Below are 18,804 nucleotides of genomic sequence, written 5' to 3' on the forward strand. Positions count from 1 at the left end.
CTTTGCTTACTTTCCCCCCTCTTTTTTCTGCTTTCTCTGGATTTCATTGAGCATGTTATATAATTTGAGTTTTCTCTCCTTTCTTAGCATATAAATTATGCTACTTAAAAAATTTTTAAGTTTCCTGAGAGTTTGAAATATATATTTAAATTAATCAAAGTCACTTCCAAATAATACTATACCACTTCATGTGTAAGATGGCTTTCTCATGAAGAGTATTCACAATTCCTCCCTCCAACCTTTATGGCATTTCTGTCACTCATTTCATTTATTTATATGCTATAATCACAAAATAAATTGTTACTACTATTCCTATAAACAGTTATATTTTAGATCTATTAAAAAAGAAAAATAGCATATTTTATTTTCATTCATTCATTCATTCATTCATCATTCTTCAACCTTTTTCTTTATGTAGATCTGAGTTTCAGACTTACATTATTTTACTTCTCCCTAAAGAACTTTTTTTTTTTAAAGATTTTTTTTTTTTGTATTTATTTATTTGAGAGAGAGAGAATGAGAGAGCAAGCACATGAGAGGGGGGAGGGTCAGAGGGAGAAGCAGACTCCCTGCCGAGCAGGGAGCCCGATGCGGGACTCGATCCAGGGACTCCAGGATCATGACCTGAGCCGAAGGCAGTCGCTTAACCAACTGAGCCACCCAGGCGCCCCTCCCTAAAGAACTTTTAATATTTCCTTCAGAGCAGGTGTGCTGAGAGTGAATTCCCTTAGTTGTGGGTGTGTATACATGTGGTGTGTGTGTACACACACAAGAGAGACAAAGACACAAAAAGTCTTTATGTTCTTCGGAAGGACATCCTTCTGAAGGGTAATCTCACTGGGTATAGAATTCTAGATGCTTCTTTTCTTTCTTTCAATAATTTGAATATTTCACTCTCCTCTTCTTGTTTGTATGATTTCTGATGTGAAGTCCATAGAATTTTTTTTTTTTCTTTTGCTTAGTAGGTAAGATATTTCCCCTCCCTCCCTTCTGGCTTCTTTAAAGATTTGCTTCTTTTTTTTTTTGGTTTTCTATAGTGTGAATATATGCCTAAGTATAGTTTTAATTTGTTTATTTGTTTGTTTTGTATTTATGCTGTGTTATTCTCTGAGATTCCTGGATCTGTAGTCTGGTGTCAGCTATTAATTTTGAAAATGTTTTGTCCATTATTACTTCAAATATTTCTTTTGCTCCATATTGTCTCTTTCTTCTTCTGGCATTCCTAATCCATATATGTTAATTTTTGAAATGTTCCAAGTTCTTAGAGTTTCTGTTCTTCTTCTCTTTCTCTCTCTTTTTTTTTTTTCTTCACTCTTTGCATTTCAGTTTGGGAAGTTTCCATTGGTCTGTCGTGAAGCTCTCTGAATCCTTCCTCAGTGTTTCCATACTGATAAGATCTTTGAAGGTATTCTTTATGTTACAGTGTTTTTGATTTCTAGCATTTCCTTTTGAACTTTTATAGAGTTCCCACCTGTCTGCTTACATTAGTCATCTCTTCCTGAATATGGACTTATGTTTTCAATTGGAGCACTTAGCATGCAATTCATAGTTAACTTAAATTGTTTTTCTGGTAATTCCAAAATTTGTGTCATATCTGAGTCTGCTACTGATGTTTGCTTTATCTCTTCAGATTTTTTTTCTTGCTTTTTGGCATGCTTGCAGTTTTTTATTCAAAATGAGTCATAGTGTATTGGAGAATAGGAACCGCAGTAAAGAGGTCTTAGTGTGAGCATGCATGCTAATCTGGGTAGAAGTTGAGCAGTGATTAATGTTTGCTGTGGCTGTGGGTGTCAGTGGCTTTAAATTATTTTTTATTATGCTATTATTTTTGTCTCCCTCCTTCACTTTGGCCTTCCCTAGGTACTCCCTCCTCCTCAGGGTGTCTCTGCATCTTGCAGCTCTTTCAACAATATTCTGCTGTCATTATACTGAAATCCAGTGTGTGTGATGCTAAGATGTGGGACGGGAATGATCCTGTCATCTTATGATTGAATCTTGGTCTTTTAGTGAATCTGTAGCTCTGGGCTAAGACCTTGACAGGAAGGCAAGAGATAGTTGGAGTGGGAACAATTCCCTTCCCTTATCCGGGATAATGCTCTCTGTAAAGTCTTTTCCCCTCGAAAAGCAGGCCTTTGTTATGAAGAACACTCTGGGCAGATTTCACAGTGATTACTCTTCCCCTCTTCCAGCTGAAGTCACAAGGTCAGAGAACTTTTATGTTCACCATGAGAACCTGGTGAAGCTCCTGCAAATAAAACCTATGAAAGTGTGGGGATCATCCAAGACTGCAGCCCCCTTGAGCTTCTTACTCTCACACTACTCCTCACTCAGCCTCCAGCAAGTCTTCAAAATTACCATCTAAGTGTCCTTCTCAGTTTATGGCTTCAGCAGCTTCTGCTCGAGGTAAGCAGATCTCAGAGGTGACTCCAGATTTGCCTGTCTCTCCAGATTTCAGGGCAACAAGGTTCCTGGTCTGATGCATCCAAGAAAAGTCATGGATTTTCAATTTGTTCTACCTTTTCTTGTTGTAGTCACAGAACTGACAACTTACAAGTTTTTTATACATTGGAGTTTAGACTGGAATTCTGTAACATGAACACACTTATTGTGGTGTTCATCAGGCTTCTTTTTATGAGACAGCATCTTCTCTATGAGTTCATCACATATAGAAGATTTCCATGGAGAAAAGCTAATTGCATAGGGTCTTCTAATTTAGGTTTATCAAACAAACAAGCAGTGCACATCCTAGTGTTGTCAAGCATTTTACGTTCAGAAAGCTGAATATCTTTTCATATAGTACTATAGCCTCTGGGTTTAGGAGCTGTGCTGTTTCAACTCTCCATGGATTAATAAATACTTAACAACTATGTTTATGGTTCCACCTGCATTTTGCAAATGTTCTCTGCATATCTAGTTGACCCCAGTTGGGATCAACTGGTTATCAGGGAAAGACAGAAATATCAAACCCCATCATGAACAGTCACCATCTGGGTAGTTATCAGATAAACAGTGTAAGCAGAAATATGCCATCTTGATAAAGTCCATGTGAATGTTACTCCAAACAACATTAATGAAGGGCTATAGAATGGCTACACATAGATACCAGGTAACTTCTCTGCAAGAAGAGAGTATTTCAGATCCCAGTGTCTGTAAGTAGTATGTGTGGCATTTGTTTACTGATGGAGCAGAAGGTACAGTCTTAGTTGCGAAGTAAGCAATTCTATTTTGAGAATAGAAGGCGGCTGTATTTTTGGAGCTGTGTGTAGAGCTCTGGTTTTCATGTCTTGTTGCAGTATTCTCTTGACTGCCAGATCATCTGCACACAGAACTTGTAGACAAGCTCCAGAAAATGGTTCAAAACATGTATTTCAAATAAAGAAATTAAATGATCTGTGTCACTAATTTCATTCATCCTTATCATCCATTTTTCCAGTTGACCTATGATGCACTTCATCTTGTTGCCTTCAATACAGTGCTCTTGGCACTTGACAGCTTATTTGGTCATAGTGTAAGCCTGCCTTCCGCCCACTCCCTTACCACCATCCCATTTGATATGAGTTACTTTTAATTAACAAAATTATTTAAAAGATGGCCAAAGTTGGGGTGAGGACATTTTGAATTCATCAAATAAACAGCAGGATGCTGTAATTAAGTCTTTACTTGGAGCCTAAACTCTATTACAATATTGAAATTGATATTACTTCTACCCTCCATTTTCAAGTCTGAAAAAATAATATTCATAAATATTAATATATTGTGAACTCTAAAGTGCCATGCAAACCAAGTTATTAACTCTTTCCAACTCTTTAGTACTGAAAAAATTTACAATAGAGCTTTTTTTCCTCAAATGTTTAGTAGATCAAGAGTCTGCCATTTCCAATTTTATTTATTTATTACATAGATCTTAAAATATTTTAGTTTTTCTATTAATTTATTTGAGATTTCCTTGCAGAATACTGCTTTCTCAAAACTGATAGGAATTTCAGAATTTCTGGAAGATTGACAACATGAAACACCCATATATCTTTAAACATAATTAAGATGCTACTGTCTTATTAAATTGCCTACTTCTTACAAAAAAAATCAAATGTTTTAATTAGAAAAACATATTTCTCATTATGAAAGGGTAGCAAGAAAGATATTAGTGAATTTAAACAATGAACTACAGCTACCGCTTTGTGATTTTTGTTCCAGGGAATGTTGTTGGCAGACTCTAGGGTGAACCTCATTATCCATGCCCCCTGGTGTTCTTGTTTTGTCTAATACTTTTCCTTCTAGTGTGGGTGGGACTTTTGAATTGCTTCTAATTAATAGAATATGACAAAGGTGACATGATGTACTTATTAGATTATGTGTATATATATTACAAAATTTTGTAACCCATTTTACTAGTAGATTCTTTCTCTTGCTGGATTTGAAGCAAGCTGCCATATTGTGAGCTGCCATGTGAAGGACATGTGGCAAGAAGCTGAGGATGCCCTCAGGCCCACAGTCTGGCAAACTACAAGGGACTGAATTCTACCAACAAGACTGTAAGTTAGGAAGTCGGGTCTCTCACAGTCAAGTCTCAAATGAGATCACCACTTGGCTGACACTTTGATTGCCGCTTTGTGACACACTAAGCTAAGCTGTGCTCAGGCTCTTGACCCAGAGAAACTGTAAAGCAATAAATGTGTGTTGTTTGAAGCCACTGAGTTTTTAGTACTATTGTTATACAGCAGCAGGTAAATAATACACTGAGTTTTACAATGTTCTTTTTAATTTAAAGACTGAATATAACTCCTGTGGATGATTTTATCCATTTGCTCTAAATGAACACTCTTGTCAATTTTGCCATATGAATGGGAATGATAGCTAACATTTATTGAACTCTTCCTAAGTACCAGGCATGCACTATCCTTTGGGCATTATCTCATTAGTTCTATTTTCCAGCATGGAAGATCCACCCCTTCATCATCATCCAATCAATCTGAAAATCACAATGTACCTCAAATACAGATAGAAAACATTTAATTTTAAGAAATATCTGGTGGACTGTAAAGATTAGAATTCACTGAGCACAAAACTGTATGACTAATAATACAGAATTATTGAAAACAAACAAAAGTATCATAAACTTTAGCAAAATTATTAAAGACATAAACAATTGAATCAGCATGACACTTAGATCATCTCATTCATCCTTCTGAATAACATCAATTTAATGTCTTGAGTTATGAAATTATATGATAAGTGTAATCATCAAAAAGGGATGAAAAACAGAGACAGATTTACCATTTGCAAGCATTAGTCCACAATAAGGCAATAATGCACCCACCAAGAAGAAAAGGTGAAACACAAGTTATCAAAGCAAATATATTTACTTCAAATCACAGCGCTCTTTTAAGAAAATCCTTTTAAAAAGAAACAAATAACATGTCACAGACCTACTGGGGATCAGAAAGAGTTTGAGCCATCCCCTTAACATGTTTGATACAAACTTATTACTACCAATCTTTTGACTAAAAAGCAATAAAACAGTTTCATAAAATATTGTTCAAATTTAACATATAGATTATAAAAATAACCTGGTGATAAAACCATAGAGTAGTATTTTGGTTATATGCAATATAGTAGTATTCAGTGACATACTCGCTTTTCCTGAAAGGATTAACATATTCAATTTCTTCAAATGTATTTTTTTATTTGGAGACAATAAAACTTTTAGTTTTTTTCTGAAATATTTACCATATATAGGCTTCTGTTCAACTTTATATGGTTATTGTTTTCTTTGAACTAAATTTTATTAATACGTTGTCCTGTCTGAATCTACTTCATTGAGGTTTATTCAAATTCATTTAAAAATAAATACATTATTAATATTTCTTTTCACACAACCATATTCTCGTATTTGAATTTATTTACCTGTAAATATTTCAACATATTTATTTTATATAATTTTTCTCATTTTGCTCCAAGTTTTATAGACATTTACTATAAATTTTGAAATTCTATGTATGTAAGTATGTGGTGCTGTTTTTAAATGAACAAAACTGTTTCCTTTCCATAAAATTGGAATATATTTTCAACTTTTCCCTAATATAGGTAAGATTAGCAGTATTTAACTTTCATCTAGAACTTTTTCTAAATAAATTGAGATATATCTCATACTCTGGCAGATGATAACTTACAGTGACCATGTGAGCTGATTTCTCTCATTTTACAAATGAAGAAGTCAGTCGTGGAATGTTCAAATGACTTACACTTGACCTAGTTGAGAGTAGGAAGCAGAGTCAGGATTAGATCCAATGATTTTGAGATTCTTAAAATTCATCTTTATTTAAGTGCAAAAATTAAGAGTCTTGACTACAATAGTATCTTATTTGTGATTGTCTATATTATTTTGACTTAACATTGTTTTATAAGTATTGAACTGTCACTTTTTATTTGTTTGTTTCTCTAGAAACATTTCTTTGGTATAACCACACATAAGTATTATAACTGAGAAGTAATTTATTTTCCATGCTTTGTTTATTTTGTGTTTATTGTTTCCTTGCATCTTGTTATGAGTTCATGACTAGAGTGGAAAGGAAGGGGTTAATATGTTCTGCCACTCCAAAATTACTACCCACAACCAAAATCATAGCTTAGTTTCGTTTCAAAACACATGTTTGCCATTTTTAATCACAGACTCAGTGATTAAGAATGGAATGAAAAAGAGACATGACTAAGGAGCAATTCAAATAAACAAAGAATTAAGATGTTGTGATATGTTTATGAAGACTAGAGACATCTGGAATATTCCAACTAAATAGTACAGATAATGCACTCTTTTATTTAATAAGAGCTTTGAGTACCATAAAATATCAAAATAAAATATCAAAATCCTGAATTATTTTTCCTTTTTCTTCTAGTGTATGCCAAGTTCTGAGTTTTTTCTTTATTCCAATGTGTATTGTGTTCACTACTTCTGACTCATGAGATTTGAATCTTCTTTATTAAAGAGAATCTATATTGTGTTCAAACAATATCATGTTAATCAAACCTTGAATTAGTTATGCTTGTCCTGTAGGACTATTTACTTAGACCACTCTATTCAAAAGGAAAACATGTGATGTTTAATAGGAGATAAATATTCTGATCCCATAGAATTTCTCTTTTACTTGAAAGAGAAATGAAAAAAAAAAGAAAGAGAAATGAAAGTGGAATAGCTTTTATCACCTGGGATTGTATCAGTCAAGATCCAGTTGCAGGAACTCTTAGGCATTCTTGCTGTTTCAGTAAAGACATTTAGGGAATGAGGTACTTTCAGAATTATTGTGATAGTGCTAGAAACAGAAATGTCCCACCATGGGCACTATGACTTCTGCCACATGAATCAGCAAGGTGGAAAAACAGCTGGCCACATGGAATAATTAACTTCAACAAAACACTAAAGTAAATGTGATCCAGAGCTTAGGAATTAGCTGCAGCTACAAATGATATAACTGTTGCTTCTCAATACACACAAATTAGACGCTGGCACACCAGTGTGGACATGCATCCATGGCTGTCCTGGCTGGCAGAGAAAGAGCTAAAGCAAAATGAAGATGGCATCTGTATATGTTTACCTAACAAATTCCATGTGCATGCATTTAAATAGAGGAACATTGTGTGAAGAACCATGGATGAGAGCGTGTCTGAAAAAAGGCCTCTAGAAATACATACTAAAGGTAGACTGGAAGATTTGAATAGAAGGTGAATGTCAAGCTATAACACCCACTCTAGTGTTCTGAATTTTTTGTTTTTTCTCATTTGTCATACTGTTCAATATATTCTTCTGAGTCCCTTGGATTTATCTGTGAGGACCACCCTTTACCACATTTTAGAAAACAATGTTTTAGACTGTGGCATAAAACAATTTATTATTGCTTTTTAAAATTTTATTTTATTTTAAATTTTAGGCATCCTTCGTGGGCTGAAATTTTATAGACATTTGTTAGAAACTATATGAATTCCAGGCATCATCCCAGGTCCAGAGAAAACAAAATTATTTATTTTCCTTGCTCTTTTGGTAGTATGCCACTCAATACAATACAATTAAGACAAAGAAGTAGAAGGAAGAACAGAAAGAAGAAAGTAGAATTAAAGATTTAAGAACATTTATTCAGTCTCTACATAAAGGAAAGAATTACAAATTTTAAAAAGGTAGGTGTTTATAAAGGAAAACAAATAGATTTAACAACAATAGCTACAACAACCAAAAAAAAAAAAAAAAAAATCTCAGACCCCCATTGATTAAGGCAACAAACATGAATTATTTCATTAAAAAGGGAAAACAAATAGCTAATATATAAAAATAGAGTAGAAATACATGTTAAAGGAAAACACATCTTTTTACCGCTTAAATGGGTCAGGATTTAAGATGTTATATTCAAATATATTTGTTTCTTGGTTTTGCTGGGAGGAGAATTCTGATATACTTCGGTTTTGAATATAAATTGGTATATAATTTTTGGAAAGCAACTCGGCAATGAGTAATAAGAGTCATTAAAAGTTTAGATTCTTGGGGCACCTGGGTGGCTTATTGGTAAAGCATAGGACTCTTGGTTTTATCTCAGGTTGTGATTGCAGGATCTTGAGATCCAGCCCAGCATTAGGCTCTGCCCTCAGCAGGGAATTTGCTTGGGATTCTCTCTCTCCCTCTCCCTCTGCCCCTCCTCTCTGTGTGCTCGCTCTCTCTGTCTCTTTCTCTCTAAAATAAATAAATAGATCAATCAATCAATTCTTTAAAAAAAGTTTAGATTCTTTTAAATTTTTTATAATGTGACGAAACATGGTAGAAGTTGTATCTGTTTTCTCATCTCTGTATCTTGTGCAGCTTTTAAAGTACCTGACATGAAGATAACTTTTAATAAATTTTGCTGGATGAATGAATGAAGATTTATCAAAACATAAATTTCAATAGCAAAATAACCTAAAAAAATCCTGATTGTCAGCATTAGAGGAAGATTTAATTTTTGGCCTATTCATATGACAAAATGTTATTCAGCCAATAAAATAATATGCATATAAAATTATTATAATGGCAAAGGAATGCTCATTAAGCAATAATACAAAATAAAGTAGTCTTAACGTAGTCTATACTTCATTATGTCAAATAAATTTAAATTGAAAATATGATAACATTTTAGCTTTGGGTCAAAGTTGCTTGTGTTCTTAGAATCAGCTCTTCTGGAGGGACTCTTCTAATACTTCACTCGCCTATTGATGATGGAAGTTACAGTTCAAATTGTTCAGTATTTTCAATATTTTTCACTTAACACTTCTTTTACATGACAAATATATAAATTACCTATAAGTCAAAAACATCCATTGTCTTGATTCTCACTATATTCTAGCATGAAATTCAATGTCAGATTCATTTTAATATTAAGGCATTTTTTGACTATTACCCATATTAATATATGTTTAGTTTGAGATAAATTGGTAGTTATACCTGTAAAGATAAAATATGACCAACACTTGACATATTATGTATTTGAACAAAAGAATAGATTGTCACAAGCAGTTGTTGGACTGAACAGTTTCTCCAAATCATGGTATGTAATTACTAGCTTGTGGCAAATGCCACAATATTGAGAAGCTTAGTCTCACATTTAGTATAAGCAATTTCCATTCCAGTGGGTTTGCTCACATACTCACATGTACTATATTATGAAGGATTTTAAAGCTAACCCTTCATTTTGTTTCTCCCATAAGTGTGATGTTAAAAAATATGATTTTAGTTTCCATCATGTAATTTCAGATTTATTTACATACACTCGTGGTTCCACATAATCTTTGGAAATTGAACACTGCCCAGAATTTAAAAAAAATAAGCAAACATATATATTATATAATTGTGTGTGTGTGTGTGTGTGTGTGTGTGTGTGTGTAAAGCAAAGAGATATAGATAATGGAAAAAGAAAACTAGGTACCAAATAATACAGGCCAAAAAAATTTTATAAAAGACTAGACAGGATAAATGTTTAGAAAAAAATAACTTTTGTCTCTATCCTGTGTTGCCTTGAGGAAATTACTGCCTGCTTCTCTACAGAAATGGACAGCAACAGCCTAGACATCAGTGTCCTCATGAAATAAGTACAGACTAACCAGTTGCCTTCAGGCACTGAATATCCCACCCTACTATCCAAAAATCCCTAGTGCTGTGGATTACAATTTAGGGAGATTGTGACTTCCCAGTCATAATACACCTCACAGTTTAAAATTCAAGACTACAAAAGGTCAGAAGGTAAAAAGAAAAAAGTGCAGTTGATGCAAAACAGATATCGAAATTTTGAATCATATTCAAAATATTGACTTTATACATATACACACATACATATGTTTAAAAAAAAGATTACAAATAGGAGCAGTCAACAATGGTCATCTGGTAGAGTTTTCAGTACAAATCTTATTTCCCATGCTCTAAAACAGTGGCCAGCAAATGTCAGCCTTCAGGCCAAATTGGGCCTGCTTCTTGTTTTTGTAAATAAAGTTTTATTGGAACATAGCCATACCCAGTAATTTCTATATTATCTATAGCTGATGTCACATTACAAGGGCAAGGTTAATAAGTAGTATGGCAGAAACTGTCTGATCCTCAAAACCTAAAATATTTGTGTGTGTGTGTGTGTGTGTGTGTGTGTATTTTGCCAATCCCTGCTCTAAACTCACAGACTGAAGCCTGGCTTTTGATTCCCTCTCAACACACATTACATGTTACCAGCACAGCCAACACCTACCAGACCAAGAGCTCACAAACCAAAATAACTAAACACATGAGAAAAGCAGTACCTTACAGAAAGTCAAACTGGACAACATAGGCCATAATAAGGAGAGAATTTTGATAGATGGAACAAGACTCTAAAATTAGTACATTAAAGATAGAAAGATAATTGATGGCTACTGTCAATACAAAACAAGAATTAAAATTCATTTAAAATGAAATAGACAGGGGCACCTGGGTGGCTCAGTTGGTTAAGTGACCAACTTTTGATCTCAGCTTAGGTCTTGATCTCAGGGTTGTGAGTTTAAGCCCCCCATTGGGATCCACACTGGGCATGGAGCCTACTTAATAAAAATAAATAAATAAAATAAATAAATAAATAAATAAATAAATAAAATGAAGTAGACAATATTAAGTATGAAAAAAGTATGAGTTGATATAAAGAGAACTAAAAGTTAATCAGTGGTAAGTTAAATGACTATACCTGAACAGTGAAATAGTGAGTTGGAACATCAGATTGAGGAGTTTTCACAGAAGGCAGCAAGAAACGCTATGAACTGGCTTATGGATAAGTACCAAGAAATAAGATTTTTCCAAAGGAATTAAAAAAATGGAAGGAAAAAAATATTCCAAGAAGTAAAGGAGTTTGGGGACATCTGGATGGCTCAGTCGGCTAAGCATCTCACTCTTGATCTCAGCTCAGGGCTTGAGCTCAGGGTCGTGAGTTGAAGCATTGGGCTCCATGCTGGTTGTGGAGCCTACTAAAAAACAAAAAACAAAAAAACAAGATAAGAAAGGAGGTTTTTGTTTTTGTTTCGTTTTTTATTCTTTAATATGCCAGGCTATTATTTACTACTAAAAAATTATTTTAAAAATTATTAAAATAATTTAAAAACTATCAAATTTTAAAATATTTTCTTAAAAGATCAAAAAGCTGACATTATATGATAGGAATTACCATATAAAGTTTAGGAAAAGATGAGAACCTACAGAGCTAACTTCAACATTAAAGTAGCTCTTGCCCTGAAGACATTTGCCAAAATTTAAAAAATTTATAAATAAAACATTTAATTTTTAAGTTGTGGTAGGATTTGAAAACTAAGAAAGAACTCAGACGTCTCTGAGAGTGTGGAGTCTAATAGGTAACCTTCTATTAAAGCTGTAGGTCCCAAATTGTAAGTCCAGTTGAGATAACTAGATATATATACCTAGTCACCCTGCCTTCTCCAAAACACTGAAAATAAAGTTGCCTTGGGACTGATTAGAATAGGCAATGGAGAAACATCTCTAAGAGTTGAAGTCACAAGGCTGCTCTCAAAATCACAAGGTAGCATAGGAAAAAAAACAAAGCAAAACAAAACAAACAAAAACCAACCAAGCAAACAAACAAAAAAACCAACAAAACTCAAGTTATGAATTAACTGTATTTCCTTGTTCCAAGATTCACTTTTTGCCTGGGGGTGGGGGGACATCCCATTTTAACATTTAGCAGTCAGAATGTATATTATCTTTGCTAAAGATCCAGCAGCAATTGTGACTTATCATTGACTGTACAAGAACATCAAATATGCAGTGTCAGTATGTTAGGAAAAAAAATCAAAGACAAGATAATGGAGTAATTTTTCAATAAATACTCACTTTGAGCTAATTTTCAATGTGAAAAAGATCTTAAGTGTACTTTGTCCAATTTATCTTGCTTATAGCTTCCTTTTTATACATATAAAAGAATGACACATAACAACAATCAAAATTAGTTTTTAAAAAGTCTTTAAATAAAAATCCAGTTATGGGAAAACATTTTTTGTGTGTGTGTGGTTTACTTGGCAGCATTACTTAGTGATTTATAAAATGCTTTTATTGCTTTATTTTACTTTTTTACTTTAGCTTCAGTGAAAACAGTAGCGGTTGCTGACTAGTAGTAATCCACATACACCTAACAGGAGCCTTTACAGAAGCACATCTATCTTAAGCCTCAAGGAACATCACAAATAATTTGCCAATTAAAATGAACAATTAAGATTCAAACTTAACTAGTTAAACAAAGAAACGACTTACTATGAGCAGAAACTAGCAATAACAATGGAAAGCAGAAATAGATGATTACATATTTCTGATATTGGCATTGTCAGACACATATTTAAAATGATATCAAAACTATGTTTAACATATTCAAAGAAATAGAAAACAAGCTTGAAAATATCTGTGGGGTATAGTTAACTACAAAACACAACAGGATATTAAGGTATAAGAATTCAGTAATTAAACTGAAAAATAAATGGATGAGTTTAGAAGTAGGTTAGACACAGCTGAAAATAGAATTAGTGAATTGGAATACAAGTCAGAAAAATTATTCAGAATTAAGCATAGAGAAAATGAAAGAGAAAAATATTAAAGTGATATTATAAGACATAGAAGGTATCACGAGAAGTACTAATATATGTCTAAGTAGAGTTACAGAAGGAAAAACAAGGAGAAAGAGACCCAGAGTAATACCTGCAAATATAATGGCTGAGCATTTTGCAGAAATAATGAAAGAATGAAACATTTAGCAGTCAGAATGTATATTATCTTTGCTAAAGACCCAGCAGCAATTGTGACTTATCATTGACTGTACAAGAACATCAAATATGCAGAAGACTTCAATTTCCAAGCAGGATTACAAAACCACTTTATATCTATTCATCTACCAAAATAAAACTGCAAAATACCAAAAATAAAGGGCATTTTAACAATAGTAAGTGAAAAATATCTCTTGAGCAAGAGATAAAAAGAAATTAGAACAAAATTGACAGCAAAGTGAAAGTAAAACTTCTGTGTAATTAACTGTGCTTATAAATATGAATACTGATTTTTGAGAAAAAAAGATTCATGTGAATTGAACTATCAATGTATAGTATTAGAAATACTCTTATTTATTTATTTTCTTTTTTCATATTTGCACTAGAATGGCATATGACAAAAAAATCTTTGTCTAAATGAATTAAAATAATTCTGAATTTTGAATTTTATTCTTAAAGAAAAAAATCTTCCAGGAACAGGGGCACTATAAAATATTTCTACCAGCAGCTTCTATTTTAAAGGAAATTCAAAAAGATATATTTCAAGCAGAACGCAAAAGGTCCAGGATAGAATGTTTGTGTTAGAAGGCAGACTGAAAAGAAAAAAAAAAAAAGTGTGAAGTACATTATTGTCTTTTTAAAAACAAAATTGCTGTGTAAGGTTAAAATAAAATGAAGAATTGAAAAGAAATACCAAATTAAGATGTAAGTTGAAAAGTAAATGAATGTATATAAAATGTGTTGTTCAAGAAGAAGCCTCTTTTTTGCTTAAGGTATTGAATTATTATGAACTTTGAGAAGAATGTATTTTGTAATTTCTAGAGGTAAAACTCAAATAGCCAAAACAGAGCACGTATCATCCAATGTAGTAGAGGAAGATGAAAGAAATATCTAATTAATTAAAAGCAAGTAAGAAACACAGAAATAAGCAAAAACATACAACTAGAGAAAAAATAACAAAATTAGATAGAAGATAGAAATATAAGAGCAATTATAAATTGCTTACATTTACATTAATTTACATTAAATGTAAATAGATAAAAAGCTCCAGTTAAGAGACAATGATAATTAGGATGTTGATTTTTAAAAAAATGAACATATTTTCAAAAATAATACTATGTCAAAAGACACATTTAAAACATTAGGGTACAGAGAATAGTTGGTGAAAGGATAGAAAAAAATTTGCCATGATAATACTAAAGAATACTGGTTACCTGTCCACATATTAGACAAAAATAGACTTTAAAGGAAAGTACATTATTTGGAATAAAGAATCACATCTTAATTAGAAAATGTTTAAGTCATGAAAAATATATAAATATATTATATAATATATACATATATAATGTCTTAAAATACAGAACAAGAATAGCTATATAACCATAAGGAGATTTAAATCTTCAATCAAAAATGCAGATTTAGGGGGGCTTGGGTGTGTCGGTTGTTAAGCGTCTGCCTTTGGCTCAGGTCATGATCCCAGGGTCCTGGGGTCGAGCCCTGCATTGGGCTCCCTGCTCCATGGGAAGCCTGCTTCTCCTTTCTCACTCCCCCTGCTTGTGTTCCCTCTCTCGCTGTGTCTCTCTCTGTCAAATAAATAAATAAATTTTTTTAAAAAAAATGCAGATTTAACATGCCTCTTTTAGTATCAACACATGAAGCCAGCAGAAAATCAGAAATGATGTATAAGATTTGAGTAGCATAATTAATAAACAACTTAATGGTTGTGGGTAGAACCCTGCACCCAAGAACTACAGAATTCACATTCTTTTTGTAGTGTTATCAACTTATTTGACATCTTGAGACAGGATGAGATCACCAAGGCACTGAGAGCTTAGAAAAGAGAAGGGAACAATTTGTTCAACTCTGGGGTGCTAAATAGTAAAACATCTGAGACTGAAAAATAATGGTCCATGAGGCAGGAAGGTATCCTGAAAGGCAAATGAGTAGTTAATCAAGGAGAAAGAAGTGCCCATCAACTGCCACCCTGATAGGAAAAAAATCAGTAGGGAGCCTGGGTGGCTCAGTCAGTTAAGTGCCTGCCTTCAGCTCAGGTCATGATCCCAGGATCCTGGGATCGAGCCCTGCATCAGTCTCCCTGCTCAGTGGGGAGTTTGCTTCTGCCACTCTCTCTGCCCCACCTCCCCACTCGTGTTCTCTCTCTCTCAAATAAATAAATAAAATCTTTAAAAAAATGGCAAAAGTTAAAGATAAAAAAAGAATCTTAAAGGTATCAAGAGAAAAACAATTAGTCACATATGACAGAAACTCTATGACTGTCAGCTGATCCTTTACCAGGAACTTAGCAGGCAAGAAGAAAGTGGCAGGGAGTGCCTGAGTGGCTCAGTTGGTTAAGTGTCTGATTCTTGGACTCAGCTCAGGTCTTGATCTCAGGGTCCTATGATCTCAAGGTTGTGAGTTCAAGCCCCATGTTGGGTATGGAGCCTACTTAAACAAAACAAAAAAAACAGGGAGTGGCAGGATATATTCAAAGTACTGAAAAAGAAAAAACTTACAACCAAGAATAATTTACCTGGCAAGATTATCATTCAGAATTGAAGGACAGATAAAGAGTTTCCCAGAAAACCAAAACCTAAGGGAGTTTATCACCACTAAACCAGCCTTATAAGAAATGTTAAAGGGTCCTTTTTAAGCAGAAAAAAAAAAAAAAAAAGGGCCATAACTAAACATACAGAAATAATACGAAAGAAAAAAATCTCACTGGTAAAGGCAAATATATAGTAAAGGCAAAGAATCAGCACCCCCCCCCCAAAAAAAAAAAAAAAAAAAAAAATTCCATAGATTGCTTTGGAGTAGGTTAAGAAAATGTGAGAGGAGAGAAATTAAAGATTTCTTTCTATCACAGATTATTGATTTTGAATATAACACATTGAATAAATAGTGACAAAGGGATATAGATTCCATGTACCAGGAAGGTGGTGAAAGCAGCAGTGTTTGCTGAAGGAGAGGGCTCTTAATTAGTTTTCACATATTTTGAAATGTAATTATATATTAATAAATATTCTTGTGCTACAGAGGAAACCATAAAATAAATTACTAAATATTTAAAGGTGAAAGATAATGAAATCACAATACATAATATTTTATAATTAAACTTTTTTTTGTGGAGTAAGGCTAATCTAGTACTTTGAGGGAACTTTATAGTTTTAAATATATTTATCAGGAATTAAAACATCAAAAATACTGAATTAAACACTTAGCACAAAAAGTTGGAAAGCAACAGAACTGAACAAAGAAATAAGAGTGAGATATAATATGGGTAAGGACAAAAATCCTACCCACCTGTATCAATGTTATCAAGAACTGGTTTATAAGACTCAGTATTAAACCCACCCCAAATCAATGTTAAATTCACAATAGTAACCGTACATCTGAAATTCAGCCTATCTGCAAAAACTATAGTAACTTCAATTCCACAGCTAAAAGTTAACCAATCTTGAACTCCTCCCATTTCTGAAAGTTTGCCATTTCTGATGGCCAGACTTCCCCAAATTTCAGATCAGTTCTCTTCTTAGCTCAGAAATACTGTGTCCTACAAATGCAGCTCTCACTTGTTTAGCAAGTAATCAGCTATTTATTTCAGATATGGAGTAGAGGCTTCTTCCTTTGACATTATGTATCCCAAAGATATTCATTTCCATATGGGGACAATTACAAGGGTATTCATTGCAGATTAATTTGTGATGTCAGGGAGTTGGAAGCAAACTGGATGTCTACAACTATGTAAGTAGATATAGGTTAAGGGTAATGGATACATTCCTAATAGTAAAAGGCAAAAGTCAGAAACAGTAATTTAGATGTCCACATACAATAGCAACACTTTAAAATCTTTAAAACAGTGTTTGGTAAAAAAGATAAGAAACAAGATGAGACACATACACAATATAATCCAAATCATCTATCTCAGTCAAAAATACAGGACAACTCTATAATAAATATTTTGCAAAAATATGGAAACAGAAAGACACACTTTCCCCTCATTAGAATATTTGCCTCTGGGAGTCCTGTAATGGGAGTGAAGAACGATAAGGAGAGGAGAGTAAGGTAGAATACACTAAAATAAAGTAAGCCAAGTATAATGAAGAGTAAAGGGAGAGAGAGAAAGGGAGAGGAAGGGAGAGGAGAGGAGAATAGAAAACCTAGGAGAGAAAAAGGAATGGGGGTGGGAATTGGAAGGGAAGAGAAAAAAGCGGAAAGGAGAGGACCAGAAGCAAGAGAGGGAAAGAAAGGGGAAGAGAAAAACAGGGAGAGATGGATAAGGAAGAGAGGGGAGAAGGGAAGGAAAAGGAATGGAAGAGAAGGGGAGAAGAGGGAAGAAAAGGAGGAAGTAGGAAGGAGAATACTTTTCCAGACAGTGTTGCTAATGTGTTATAAATTAAAGAGTATGACTAACCTAAGCTTTTTTACCTGGGGTCTAAAACATGAGAAAAAAAATTCAGACAATTAATGAAGTAATGATGGCAAATGTCTACAGATCAGAGTAACAAAGTATTATAAAACTATTTGTTTTAATGTATGTTCTAGAGCTCACATGAGCTGTATTCTCTAGTTTCTTTCATGCCTGGACAAAAAATATATATATAATTTCCTATACAGTCTATTAAAATTGATGAATATCTTCTCTCTTAGAAGCATCTATTTTCATGTTTCTTGAAAGCTCTCACTAAGTAGTTCTTTTCTTAAAACAATTGAACTTTTGGTGGACAAGCAAAGATAAACTAAACTTTGTTTTTTTTTTCATACATTCAGTCTCTATATGTCTTTATTTTCTTTTATTTAACTTTTTTGTGGGGCATCCTTACTTTTCATCATGCATTGTATTATCACAATTTTTGAAACCCAAGAGAATAAAATATAAAAAAGGCTTCATCCCTTGTCTTTCAGTATAACCTTTTTCTATGTCATATCTTAAATTATGTACCTATGTATACCTAGACTGTAATTTTATGCATTTATCTATAAATGAATGTCTTACTTTAAAGTCATTATCATGGAAAGCTTCCACTTACTCAAATAACCATACCATAGTCTAAATCATTTTTTATAATCCTCTTTCAGAATTGTTCACAAAGTTATTTTATGTACTGAATATATACATATTTACAGAAATATTACTTAATTTTGCCATATCTCATTTTTTAAATTAAAAACAATATTACACAAAATGAACACCCCCCCCATTCCACAAAATGGATGATTTTCACCTGTTCTCCCAAATTAAATCCACTTATAGATGACTAAATTTAAAACTATAGGGACTAAATATGAAGATTACTCCACAGGTTCTACAAACAAACAAACAAACAAACAAACAAAATCAAACAGAAGTACCTGATCTCTTACAACAAGTATCTAAATGTTTTCTTTCTATTCTTTCCTACCTGAGTGATTGAGTTGTGGTGCATTAGCAACAACAACAAACAAACAAAAAAACCCTAATATTCTTTTAAAACCATACACCATAGCCATGGTTTGGTCCCACAAAGAAAAAAAGAGACA

This window comes from Phoca vitulina, unplaced genomic scaffold (assembly GCF_004348235.1).
Source record: "Phoca vitulina isolate PV1807 unplaced genomic scaffold, GSC_HSeal_1.0 scaffold14, whole genome shotgun sequence".
Lineage (NCBI taxonomy): Eukaryota > Metazoa > Chordata > Mammalia > Carnivora > Phocidae > Phoca > Phoca vitulina.